Below are 13,155 nucleotides of genomic sequence, written 5' to 3'. Positions count from 1 at the left end.
AAATATAAATATATATATATATATATATATATATATATATATAAATAAAATCTCAGATACTGTTCTTGTGTGTACACCATCCTGAGTCTGTGGATTGGGAGGTATATTAAATCTCTTAATAAATAAATAATAATAATAATAATTAAATAAAAGTCCCTCCCCTTGTTCTTTACCTTTTTCAAGCCTCCTCCAAGGGCAGTTATTGACTCAGGAGGGGGGGATTTCTCTGGTGCAAAACATGTCTCAATGAGAAATTAACAATTAGCTCCACATGCAGGCAAAATACACAGGAGGGAGAGGGGTTTTTTTTACTTTATTCTTGCCTGTTAGCAAAAAGGGGGAGCAGATTTTTGCATTTGCCCAGTACCCAGTTATAGAGGGAACTTGGACCAAAGCACTTGATCCAATGGTCCAGTTCTAGGCAAGTGCTTAGAGTGTTTGGTGGCAGGAGGAACCTACCAGAGCTTCTGGGTTTTCCCAGAATCCTTTTCTTAATTTTCAGCTCCTGAAACTTATAGAGTTTTAAACCAGCCAGTCTGCGTCTCAGAGCACAGGACAGGGATGACTCAGCACTAAAGTCTTCCGCATGCTGCTGAACTGGTTTAGACTGGTCAGGGAGATTATCTATTAACCTGGCCTGAGAGGAGAAAGGAGTTTTCCACTACCCACAATTCACTACATTGTGACCAGCAGCATGTGTCAGACCTGAGACCACTTGGGAAAGGCCCACAGTTGACATGGCCGCTATGAACTCCCAAGCTGCTCCTGCCAGTTCTGTTGCAAAGTGCACATTGAAGTCACCCACTACCATCAACCTGGGCATCTCCAATGCCATCTCTGCAACCAAATCCAACAACTCAATTAGGGATTCTGTTGGGCAGAGGGGTGATCGATCAGTACATCAACAGAAGATCCATTCTATCTCTTAGTCCCAAGATTCAAGCACACACACTCAATAAAGGCAGGTGCTCTGACAGGGATCCTGCTAAAAGATATAGTGTTCTTATAAATCACAGCCACTCCACCTCCCCACCCACATCCTCTCAATTGCTCCACAACAGAGTATCCTGTAGAGAGAAGCTGGGGCCAAATTGGGCCACTAGCCTCTCCCAACTAGGTCTCTGTAATGCACACCACATTGGCTCCCTCATCCACAATCAAATCATGGATAATTTCCTATTTATTTTGGACCAACCTGGCATTGCAAAGGAGCTAGGTGAGGCTCTATGGGTAGTTGGCACTATTCCCCAAGGTCAAAGAGCTGACAGGGCAGCTGGAAAGGCAGACAGCTATTAAGTTTCTGTTTTCCCTTCCCCTGTAACGGCCTGCTGAACTGCCAACACTCTTTCTTCTTCTCTTTTCCACCACCACTGAAATAGGTTCCCTTGCTGAGGAACCACCTCCCACACCTCTCCATCCCCGAATAAGCTAAGACACATTCCTCAGCTAGACTAACAAAGAGGAAGTCCCAAGACTAACCACAAGTCCTTCAGAGAAGTGCCACTGCTCCCAGCCCTCAGTCCCACAACCCAAGCCCAGCCACCCAAGGTCGGCCCCCTTTGGTGGGCAGCTTTGGTGGCCGCCTACAGACAGGCCGCTGGCTGTGCCTTTGGCCGCCACTGCTTTAAGAAGCCCAAGAAGGGAAGGTGGAGAGAGCAGCCAGCCAGCCAGCCCTTCTGGCAAAAGCTCAACAGCTGGGGAAATAATCAGCAGAAGCAGCAGATTGCTAAAAGTAATGTGGCAAGGCCTAGAGTAGGAACACAGCACCCAAAATGTGTGCAAAAGCTCTCCTTACAGGTAAGCAGCAGCTAGATGGAAGAAATCTTCCCCCAAACCTACCCTCTGCCTCCTCCCAACATCAATGGAGGGCTGTCCATCATGTTGACCAGTGTGTTCGTCTAAGGTAAACAGTGGTGGATTAATGGAGAGGCAGAGTAGGTATTTGCATACAGCGGCAAATTTTGCTGCTCCTGTATGGGGAGTGGCAGTGGTGGCAGCAATGTGGGGGCAAGGGGAACCCTTTTACATTTGTAAAAAACACCGCTGCACAGCAGTGGCAATAACTGCAGGGAATGGGGGCTGAGGGGAAAGTTTCGCTTTTGCCCTGTAAAGAATGTCGCTGCTGGTGGCAGGGTGGGGCACAGCGGCAGGGGCTGCAGGGTGGGTGGGTGACGAGGAGGGGAGAGTTTCCCCTTTTAACTTTGAAAAGGCCAATGCATGGCAGGATGGGTGGGGGTGGCGAGCGCCTTCCAGATCCCCTCCTCCCAAGGGCCTGAAAAATGGACTGCACAGCAGGGAGGCCATGCAGTCCCTTGGGCGGGGGGGATCTGGAAGGAGCTGCCCCCCCCCACCCATCCCACCACACACTGGCCTTTTCAATGGTAAAAGGGGGAACTCAACTCTCCTCACACACCCCACCCTCCCTCCCTGCAGTCGCTGCGCCCCATCCCGGTGTTCTTTACAGGGCAAAAGGGGAACTTGCTCCTTGCCCCCCTCCCCGCAGCTACTGACAATGACACACAGTGGCACTTTTTTTAAAAAAAGGTAAAAGGGTGGGTTTTGCCTAAGGGCGGCAAAATGCTTAATCCACCCCTGAAGGTAAACAGTTAGTATATGCGCTTACAAAGCTTCCCCACCCCAACATGACCTAAGTGAAGGCCAGCACTGTTTTAATCATAACATGTAATCACTGCACTCATGCTTACTTTGCTACGTATGTGCTTCACTCCTCAGGATGCGGCCAGGGCTTTCTCAACAGCTGCTTTATATTTCACATGTAAACTTGTGCACTAAGTAAGGAAGTCTGCCAGAGTTACTCCTCACTGAGTTTTTGGAAGCTGGCGAAAACCTGGCTTTTTAAGAACAAAAATTGCCCAGTGGTGCTGCCAAAAGCACCAGTGCTGTAGACTAGTTTTATTTGACTGCTGTTTTATTGGATTGAAGTCCATTCTTTATTTTATTGTGGGTTTTGTTGCAGTTTATAATTTTACTTTACATGTAAACGTTGAGAGCCTTCAGGCAATGAAGTAGTGTATAAATTAAACAATACATAATACATATAGACTATAATAGCACATTGATTGAGCCATTAACAGGAAACTGAGTAAAACAGGAAGCTTAGCAACATTTTATTTGTGATGTCCTCTTTTTCAAGGGGAAATCTTGAGGGGAGCCGTGTGGGTAACCCTGCCATCTGAATGCTAGTGATCAAGGCAGACCCTGTGAGAGGGCTGGAAGAAAGGAAGATTGTTAGGGTCTTCCCATTTCGGAAGGAGGGTTGTTTCCCAGGCAACAGCAGGACAGAGCCAAGCAAGGCAGTACAGAGAAACATGAAGAAAGGCAGGAGGCAGCTCTGAGGGTGTTAAGCATCCCTTAGAGCCTGTTGTTTTGAAGGATGTAGTCAGAGGCGTAACTATAGGGGGGCAGGGGGGGCACGTGCCCCGGGCGCCATCTTTTCTGGTCACATGGGGGGCGCCGACATGACAAAAAATATTTTTAATTTTTTTAAAAAATTTTGTTAATACAAATGTTTCCTGCTCAGTGCAGCAGCGCTGCAGCAGTCAAGGGAGTGCGTAGGCAGCCCACCCCCCACAAGCGGTCCCTTCCGTGCCGCCCACGCCCCCCCCCATTGCTTTGCTGGCGCCTGGCGGCCAGTCAGTGGCCTGGCTTGGCGGCGGCGGCGGGCGCTTGTGAGGAAAAGCCTAAGTATAATGTAGTATGTTGTGGCGCGGGGGGCGCCATTTCAGTGCTTGCCCCGGGCGCCATTTTCCCTAGTTACGCCTCTGGATGTAGTGGGCTGACTGTGAAAGGCTAAGTGCTGTCCGGAAAGTTTTTAAATGAAGGGGGTGGGATGCATACAGCATGCCATTCCAAGAGGAAACCCAGGAAGAGTCCTATCTGTTACCACCACCACCACCACCCGCTCCTGCATTATTATTATTTTTCTATTATCATTATTTTTACATTTATATCCCGCTCTTCCTCCAAGGAGCCCAGAGCAGTGTACTACAGACTTGAGTTTCTCTTTCACAACAACCCTGTGAAGTAGGTTAGGCTGAGAGAGGAGTGACTGGCCCAGAGTCACCCAGCTAGTTTCATGACTGAATGGGGATTTGAACTCGGGTCTCCTCGGTCCTAGTCCAGCACTCTAACCACTACACCACGCTGGCATGCAAGTTCTCTTCCATTCCCAACATGAATTCCAACTTTCTGACATTTTTAAAACCAGTTTTGCCAGTTTCAGATTGATTCCAACATTTCTGATACAACTTTGCACAGGTCTCTCACACAGAATTTGCTTGACTATGAGTACTCTTTTCATAACTTGTTAGAAAAAGAACTAACTTGGAATGACTTGTTTGTCAACATTCTTATCCACTTCTACTACAGATACTAGACCTTACCTCTTCATACTGAGTGTGGATGCCTGGCTAACATATAACTCGAACACACCATTAAGTCCAATGCGATGTATCTAAGGTCTTCACAATGTTGTCTGATGAGGTTTTTTTCTCCTCATACTTTGTTTCATTGCAGATGAGATGCCAGCTGGTGACTCAGAGTTTGAGAAACTAGCCAACTTGGACAGGAGCTGAAATATCTTAGGCGGTTTGTTAGTGTGCAAGGAAGACAGACTGTTATATTTCCAGTTGTGTTCAAGGTAAGAGAAGTGTTAATGGAACTTTCCCAATTGACATTGGGAAAACGTCCCTGGGCTTTGGAATGCCCTCCCCAAAGAGCTTCGCCATGCTCCCTCCCTCAGTATTTTTTTTTAAAATTAAAACACATCTTTTTAAAGAGGCTTTTTGATTGTTTATCTGCTACTTCTATCTGGTAGGTTCTTTAGTTTTTATAGTTCTCAGTTTTTAGCTTTTTATTAACTTTTAATTTTAAACCTTTTTTAAAAAAAATAATTTTAAATGTGGTTTTAGCCTGGTCTTTTAACTCATTTAATTTTGTTAGTTTTATTTTACATTGTATCTATTTTATTAATGTTGTGAGCCGCCCCAAGCAGTAGTGTACTGGGGGGGCGGGGTATAAATAAATTGCCAAAGATCTACTTGGCACATGATTGCAGCTTGCTAATTTAGAAGCTGATGTTTGGTTTTGATGGAGAAACTCATATTTGATCTTCATGCTGATTTCGTAGATGCCCAGAAAATAACCTTAGAAGAAGACAGAGTTTTATCTGCAAAGAAAGGGGGGAAAGTAACCACTGCTTGAAATTTCAGAGGGAATCCTCTCCGATGGCTAAGTAGCACTTCCAGTGAGGTCACTTCCAGGAGCTTTCCCAGACAGCAGACTTTACCAGGGGTTTTCTGTGAAGCTTTACTGTGAGTTCAAGGTTCCCCCCAAAAAAACTGATGCAAAAAGTGGATTTTTTTTACCCTGATACAAATTAGGGTACACACTAACAGGTGATGAAAAACCTGAACTGTGTGTGAAGTTCTCCCTGATAGTTCACAGGGTCTTTGGGGCAAATTTGGCCAATACCTTCCATTTCGGAGATATAAAATAAAAGCTGGGTGTTGCTAAGTGCCATGACATGGGATACAGACAAAGACAGCAGAAAGCTACAGTCTCGCACAGGCTAGCTGACAGGATGCAATGTAACTCACCTTGTACTATGGCAAAACTAGTTGATGGCCTTCACTCTGCCAGATCTGTCTGTTTTCTTTTCTTGCTTTCCTTCCTTGCTGATGAAAGAAGCTGAAGCAGAACTGCTAGCCCACCAGGAGAACAGAGTCTGCTTCAGAACCAATGCTCTACCATGCTTGATTTCCTGGGCTTTTAATTGGAGAAGCAAATGTCATCATTACATCTTCACATTCTGTGGCAAAGATTGGCTCAATGCCCATTCTGACATGCAGGTACTGAAACCAGATTTTCATCATTTTAATGTAAGAACTCCAGTCTAGCTCCTGTAGATTGCTTCTTAATATAGGAAGTATTTTCTGTTTTTTCTGGTGCTGAACCACAACTCTCATCAGATACTGAAGAACATTTGATATTAGATATTGGACGTTCTGTCTGAGCATATGCATGTTTGCATTTGTGGGTGTACTCAAGGGCAGTAGGTAGTAATAAACAGAGGTGCCCCTAGATAATGTTGGAGTCTGGACCTAAAGGCCTTTAGAGGGCCCCACAACCACCACAGCAAACTAAGCATCATTTTTTAACACATAGGTTCTTGAGGGCACAAACCACACCACCCAGGACAGACCAAAGAGGATGGGGGGGGCAGGGGATGTGGAGGCCCTGGACTTTGTCCCTGAAGTCCAGGGGTAAGAGCGCCTCTGGTAATAATGTACATTTACATGAATAGGATGAATTGATTTGCATGAATAGGATTGATGGTGTGAAGGCAGAGAAAGCACATGGGCAATCTTGATGTTGCACTACCCCATCAAACTACAGTTAGAAGTATGGTCATTGTAACATCCTCATTTCCTTTCCCTTTTGGTGCTCAGTTTATACACAACCAGCACTTCAAACCACTCTGAGATCTTGAACCTTCCTGCTTCAGGAAAGAGCAGATAGGAAAACTGCTCTTTTCCTTCAAAATGTTGTCATGCTTTTCTTCTTTTAGTTGATTCTGGAGTTCAGTAAAGTAGCGTGTTGCTCATTGCCTTATTCTTTTTTGCACTATCTGTGTGTGCTTCCTTAGGCAATCTCCTTCTACCTGGGGATTGCCCTTTCTCCAAATGTATCATTTATGCTGTCCACATACATAACTATAGGAACATAGGAAGCTGCCATATACCGAGTCAGACGATTGGTCCATCTAGCTCAGTATTTTCTACACAGACTGGCAGCGGCTTCTCCAAGGTTGCGGGCAGGAATCTCTCTCAGCCCTATCTTGGAGATGCCAGAGAGGGAACTTGGAACCTTCTGCATGCAAGCATCTTTACTTGATCACCAACAATCTGAACCCCATTTATTTGAGGAAGAGATCTCCTTACAATAGTCCCCCAGTGACATACATTATCTCCCAGGAGCTTCCCAAGTGTATATATTACAAAGTACTCACTTAGCAATGCACTTGGCACAAATGCAGAGGCATGCACCAAGACACAGGCCTAGCAGCTCTCAGTATCGATAAGGAGGGAACCTGGAACCTTGCACTTGCAGTGACCACTCAAGCAATTGCCCCCCTAGCTCCCAGTTGCAGGAAGGGCCCCAACCTTCCAGGCTGTCAGTAGAACGGAAGCTGGCAGATCCACCCCTTTCCAGTCACAAAGCTGCCTTCTCTCTCGGCATTAGTAGCTCCTCGTATTTATGTGAAAGGAAGTTGGAAGCAACCCTGCCCAATAGCAGACCCTCCATCAACTGTCCTCCCAGCCCCTGACTGGAGCAAGGACCCCAACACTGCCAGTGATATGGATAGAGACAGGGACCCAATGGAACAGATAGCTTCCATTGAGATCCTACAGCTGCCTTCCACTCTCTGCTGAAAGTTACTAATGACATCCAGTTTCATTCAGGCTTGCTCCAAGACAAAAACGATGCAATCTAGATGAGAAAGAATCCACTTATGCGATGGTGTTCACTACACAGTACACGTTTATCTGGAAGTGAGAAATGCAGAAGTTGGCACAGTTACTATCTGTGATTGCTGGGTTGTACACTTCACAGGAGAGATTTAACATCTGTGATCTAAAAATACATAATTGTTGTTCTGAACAGCTGACTTGCACGTAAGAGAATTCTGAGCAATAGGGCAATCAGATTTTTTTAAAGTGATTAACTCTTTTGCGTCAACTTATTACTGTATTAACCAAATTAATACAGTAGCTCATGCCAAGTGATATTTTGTGGGTAATTAAAGATACCTGCATTTCTAAAGTAATTGCTAAATCGTCTTTGACATGTTCCCCCAATAAGAAGTGCACACAAATAATTTAGCATGTTATGATTGGCACAGAAACACCCCTTTCAAAGGGACAGCGCTGATTAAAAAAAACCATTTTAAATCCGTGATTTATTCATTAATCAGTATATCAATTATGCTAATTAACACTGCCAGCCTGAATGAATCACAAAACAGCTAATTACATTCCGTTCTCTGAAACAGTAGCATGCTTTTTAAAACACTGCCTCTGCAGCAGTGATTAATGGAGCTACTGAGTGCAGGTGTGAATCACAAGCGATTTTTAAAATAGCTAATCTGGGGAAAGAACAAAGAAATTAGTGAACCATGTAAATTACATGAGATGCGGGGCTTTTCCCCCCAACTCACCAAGGTCATGATTCAGGACACTATTTGATAGAAATACGTTTTCTCTAAAAAGGAGCTTATCTGGACTCTTGCTATGATATTATCTATAATAGATAGATGACAGTGGAATCCATTTCAGAATGTGCTGGTTCAGGGCATCCCCTAATTCAACAGTCTATTTTAGATGTTCTTATTTTAGACGTCCCTGTTGCTGAATTGCCGACAAGGGGAGGGAGTAGGGACAAGGAGAGAGCTGGCTTCCTCCACCCTCTCCCACTTCCCTTCCTCATTCACTCGCACAAGCTTCACATATTGAAAGATGGCCATGTCCCCACCTTGGGATGCTGCAGATGGCCATGTCCCCACCTTGGGATGCTGCATGCCCAATAGGTTACAGCTGGAACATCTGTGCCCTCTTCTCCATATGTGGCAAGAAGGATTGCACTTGATAACCTCTCAGGGACTTGAAGGTGATATTGAAGAGGTATCATTTCCTGCAGTACACATGTTCATTTTTTTCACCCTCTGGTTAAACTGGTTTGGCAGGTTTCTGTAGTGCTTCAGGCACTGGGGAGAAGCTTCTGTAGTGCTTTGAGCAGTGGGGGAGAAGCTGAAACTAGCTTCTAGCTGTCTGACTATCCTTGCTTCAATGGTGAGTCTGACTGACACAGGTTGATGCAGTCAGTGTAGTTGGTTACAAAACAATCCACAGTCTCAGCAGTTACCATTCTATAAGCCACATCTTCTCAATTTCAGTTCCCCTAATTGCGATGAGAATAAGAGTGTTCTACCTTATAGTGGTAGCCACCTAATGGTGCAGCAGGGAAGTAACTTGCTTATGGACAGGGGCGAAGCAAGGTTGGAGTGGGCCCAGAGACAAGATTTTAAAATGCCCCCCTGCTCACTGAAGCTCAGCTCATGAAGTAAAGAAATCTTAAAAGAGGCTGAATCGTGGTAACAAAAAGCATAGCTATATCTCTCCTCAATGATTTCTAAAAAGGCTTTGTAAATTGTGGACGATGCAAGACATTTAATGGTCCTAGAGAAAGACCTGCTGTTCTGGTAGCTCCAGGGCTTAACACTCACATCAGTTTCGGAGGATGAAGACAACTGAAGGAAGCCCGGGCGGGGGCGTGGCTGGGGGAGTCAGTCATGTGACTTGCCTTTGGGGGCCCTCCCAAGTCAGTGGGCCCCCAGACAACTGTCTCCCCTTGCCCTATTATAGTCATGCCCCTGCTTATGGAGCAAGAGGTTGCTGGTTCAAATCCCCGCGGGTATGTTTCCCAGACTATGGGAAACACTTCTATTGGGCAGCAGTGATATAGGAAGATGCTGAAAGGCATCATCTCATACTGTGTGGGAGATGGCAATGGTAAGCCCCTCCTGTATTCTACCAAAGAAAACCACAGGGCTCTGTGGTCGCCAGGAGTCAACACCGACTTGACGGCACAACTTTACCTTACAGTGGTGTTGTAAGGCTTAGTGAGATAACATGGAAAACTTGGAACACTCTAAAGTATGGTATAAATGCTTGCTTTATTGCTATTGGGCAGAGTCAATGGTGAATGAACATACTTCCCCTACTTCATACCCAGTGGGTGATGTCCAAATCCTGCCTCACCTCTGTGTTAGCAGTCTTCCATGACCATGGGTGGTAACTAGCACTTGAGCCAATGAGCAAATTTTTACCAATTGTCCCAACCCCTTGCACGAGTGCTAGTGAGCAAGTGGAAGGAATGATCAGGATATAGCCCATAACCATTTTGTAAACCTTTTAAAACTGCTTAAATTTGCTGCTCTTCCTGTAAAAGTATAAAAGCTTATCTTCACAATTAGCTCTTTAAAAAGGAAACAAGATAAAATCCCCCTCCCCCTCTCTTCCAACTCTGAGTTTCCAATAAGAATGAAATTGACAGCTAGATCAGAAACCATGCAGTCCAATCAATTTCATCATCCCCTTGATTGATTTTACAGATCCAGAAGGAATGTTTGCAATGAAGAAACTGAATTAAAATATGTTTCCCTCACAGCCAGGCTCTATGTGGCCTGAGTCAGACATGAGTCCTCAATTATCACATGAAGAACTCCCTTGAAGATTCCTTATGGGAATCCAGATTTATCTTATTTACATTCTTTGTATTTATTAGGGGTTTGCTATCCTGTTGCTTGGCACCAAAAGAGGCCTTACGGTACCTTCGCATGGTTTAAAACTTACAAAAATTACAATAAAATCACATAAAAGCAAATCAAAGCAAATTTTTAAAAATCCATAGGAAACATAGGAAACTGCCATTTACTGAGTCAGACCATTGGTCTATCTAGCTCAGTATTATCTTCACAGACTGGCAGCGGCTTCTCCAAGGTTGCAAGCAGGAATCTCTCTCAGCCCTATCTTGGAGAAGCCAGGGAGGGAACTTGAAACCTTCTGCTCTTCCCAGAGCGGCTTCATCCCCTGAGGGGAATATCTTGCAGTGCTCACACATCAAGTCTCCCATTCAGATGCAACCAGGTCAGACCTTGCTTAGCTATGGGGACAAGTCATGCTTGCTACCACAAGACCAGCTCTCCTCCCTTGATGTCCATCTAACATTAATGTCCATCTAACATTAAAGATTAAAACAACCTTCATGTACTTTCCAAAAGCAAAAACATTTTAGCCAAGCACCTGAAATATCAAGATAGGTTGCCTGGCTAGATGTTTTGAGCCCTATGTTCCACAGTGAGGGTGCTACCACTCAAAAGGTCTTGCTTCTTGTCACATTTTCTTAGACTTAAGAACATAAGAACAGTCCTGCTGGATCAAGCCCAAGGCTTATCTAGTCCAGCATCCTGTTTTACACAGTGGCCCACCAGATGCCTCTGGGAGGTCCACAGGCAAGAGCTGAGGGCATGCCCTCTCTCTTACTCCCCTGCAACTGGTATTTATAGGCTTAATACGCTGTGGCATTCAATGCAGGGTCTTAGTTTACAGTCTCTTACATTCTTCTGTTTTTATAAAAAGTATGAGGCAGCACCTTTTAGACTAACTAATATTTTAATGCTTGAGCTTTTGTGGGTTATAATCCATTTCTTCAGATGCAGGATGAAAGCACAGCAAGCATGGTCAGTTAACAGCAGGTTGTGACAAACATTCCATATACATTTCTTCTGCTTAGTTTTACATTTACAGAAAGCAGAAGACTGAATTCGAATAATCACATAAATATGTCTGGGTTATGTGCTCACGTGTTCGATATGGGGCCAATTTATACATTTTCTGGGCAGCATATCAAGTAATCATGCATAAGTCAGATGGCTGACACCACTGCTTCTCACACCATCGTCACTTTGGATTGCCAGTATATCAAATAAAACATTCTAGTACCTGAGTAGAATTGGAGGCAGAGTCATCTGGGATGGAGATAAATGCCCATCTGCTTCAGGGTGGAGACCAGACTGGTTCTAGCACTGGGAACAGGAGGTAGAGTCCACCAGTTTTTGGTGGGTTTGGGGCAGAACCTAGCATAGCATCTGTCTGTTCATTCAGGGTGTACAGCTTTGGTGGGAAACAGCTGAGATAAAGAACTGGTCTTACTTATACCTTTCTGGCAAACACAAAACAACAACAAAACTATACACACATAAATGTGGCTAGTTATTTCAAATTAATTCAGTTTGGAATAGGACGATTCAACCAATTGGTGTGTTGAAAGCATGCCTAAAAATTCAATGCAAAAAGAACACATAAATGAACATGATTTTGGTAACAGTCAGTATCACATCTGATCTTTGATGCCCAGGGCACTGGGGGCAGATGTCCTTTTATTGTTCCACTCTTGTTGCAAGACTGATTTATTCCTAATTTTAAATCAGGATTTTTAAAGCGCTCTCATACAAATGAAATCAACCAGCACAACAAATTTTTAGTCAATGACTTTCATGCATGACTCATTCGGGAAGATATTGTTTTAAAAAAAAACACTTTAAAAAAAAAATCGGGAGAGAAAGATGAATGAATGCATCAACCTAAAATAATAAAAGTATCCCTCCCACCTAAGTCTGATGAGTACTAATGCAATCTGGACTCCTGGGAGAAATTAGACCTGACAAAACAGCATGAAAAACAGGCTTGTGTTGCCTGAGTAATAGACAACTCAGCAGTTCGTTTTATGGTACATAGCGGCATAGATCTTGTCAACCTACATCCCTTTCTTATTAAATACAGAGGATGGCAACTCTCCAGATATGCCAAAGTGAAGTAATTGTTTTAATTGCATGAGAGTCCCATATTGCACAAGAACTCCACTGCCCCACTGCAGTTTTAGCTTTTATGATCAGATGATCATTAAGGGTGGGAGTTTTGAAACAGTTCTGTTGATGCAGCCCCTAACAGCCCTATTCAAGGGAAACCAGGACTGTGTTAAGTGCTGTATCAAAATGAAGCTTCCTTCAAAAACAATAGTTGCCTCTTTGGTCTTTTGCTATAAGCCCCTCTGTGAGTCACTAAAGCATACTCTGGAAAATTTGTACTGGGAAAAGCTCTGCTTTTCTACCAACAGGAGATTGGTAAGCAGCAAAGTGTAAGCAAATGAAGCAGCAAAGTGTCCAAATATGCAGATGACGCTAAACTATTTAGGGCAGCGAAATCCACAACAGATTGTGAGGAGCTGCAAAAAGATCTCTCCAAACTGGGGGAGTGGGCAACAAAATGGCAAATGCGGTTTAATGTAAGTAAGTGTAAAGTGATGCACATTGGAGCAAGAAATCCCGACTTCACATATACGCTGATAGGATCTGAGCTGTCAGTGACTGACCAGGAGAGAGATCTTGGGGCCGTGGTGAACAGCTCATTGAAAGTGTCAACTCAGAGCTGTGAAAAAGGCAAATTCCATGCTAGGAGTCATTAGGAAGGGGATTTAAAATAAAACTGTTAATATTATAATGTCCTTATACAAATC

General features: G+C 44.2%; 1 long non-coding RNA gene across 1 annotated transcript in view; it reads left to right on the top strand.

Annotated features, from left to right (window-relative positions):
* Positions 1–13,155, top strand: part of LOC128322063 (uncharacterized) — a 67,776-nt gene that overhangs the window by 44,343 nt on the left and 10,278 nt on the right. The window contains exons 2-3 of the long non-coding RNA XR_008305500.1: positions 4,537–4,660; positions 5,707–5,870. This is a non-coding gene — a long non-coding RNA (uncharacterized LOC128322063). The remainder of the gene's footprint in view (positions 1–4,536; positions 4,661–5,706; positions 5,871–13,155) is intronic.

This window comes from Hemicordylus capensis, chromosome 4 (assembly GCF_027244095.1).
Source record: "Hemicordylus capensis ecotype Gifberg chromosome 4, rHemCap1.1.pri, whole genome shotgun sequence".
In the NCBI taxonomy this organism is placed as follows: Eukaryota; Metazoa; Chordata; class Lepidosauria; order Squamata; family Cordylidae; genus Hemicordylus; species Hemicordylus capensis.
Note: the sequence above shows the minus strand (reverse complement) of the source record. Positions and strands in the feature narration are given on the sequence as shown.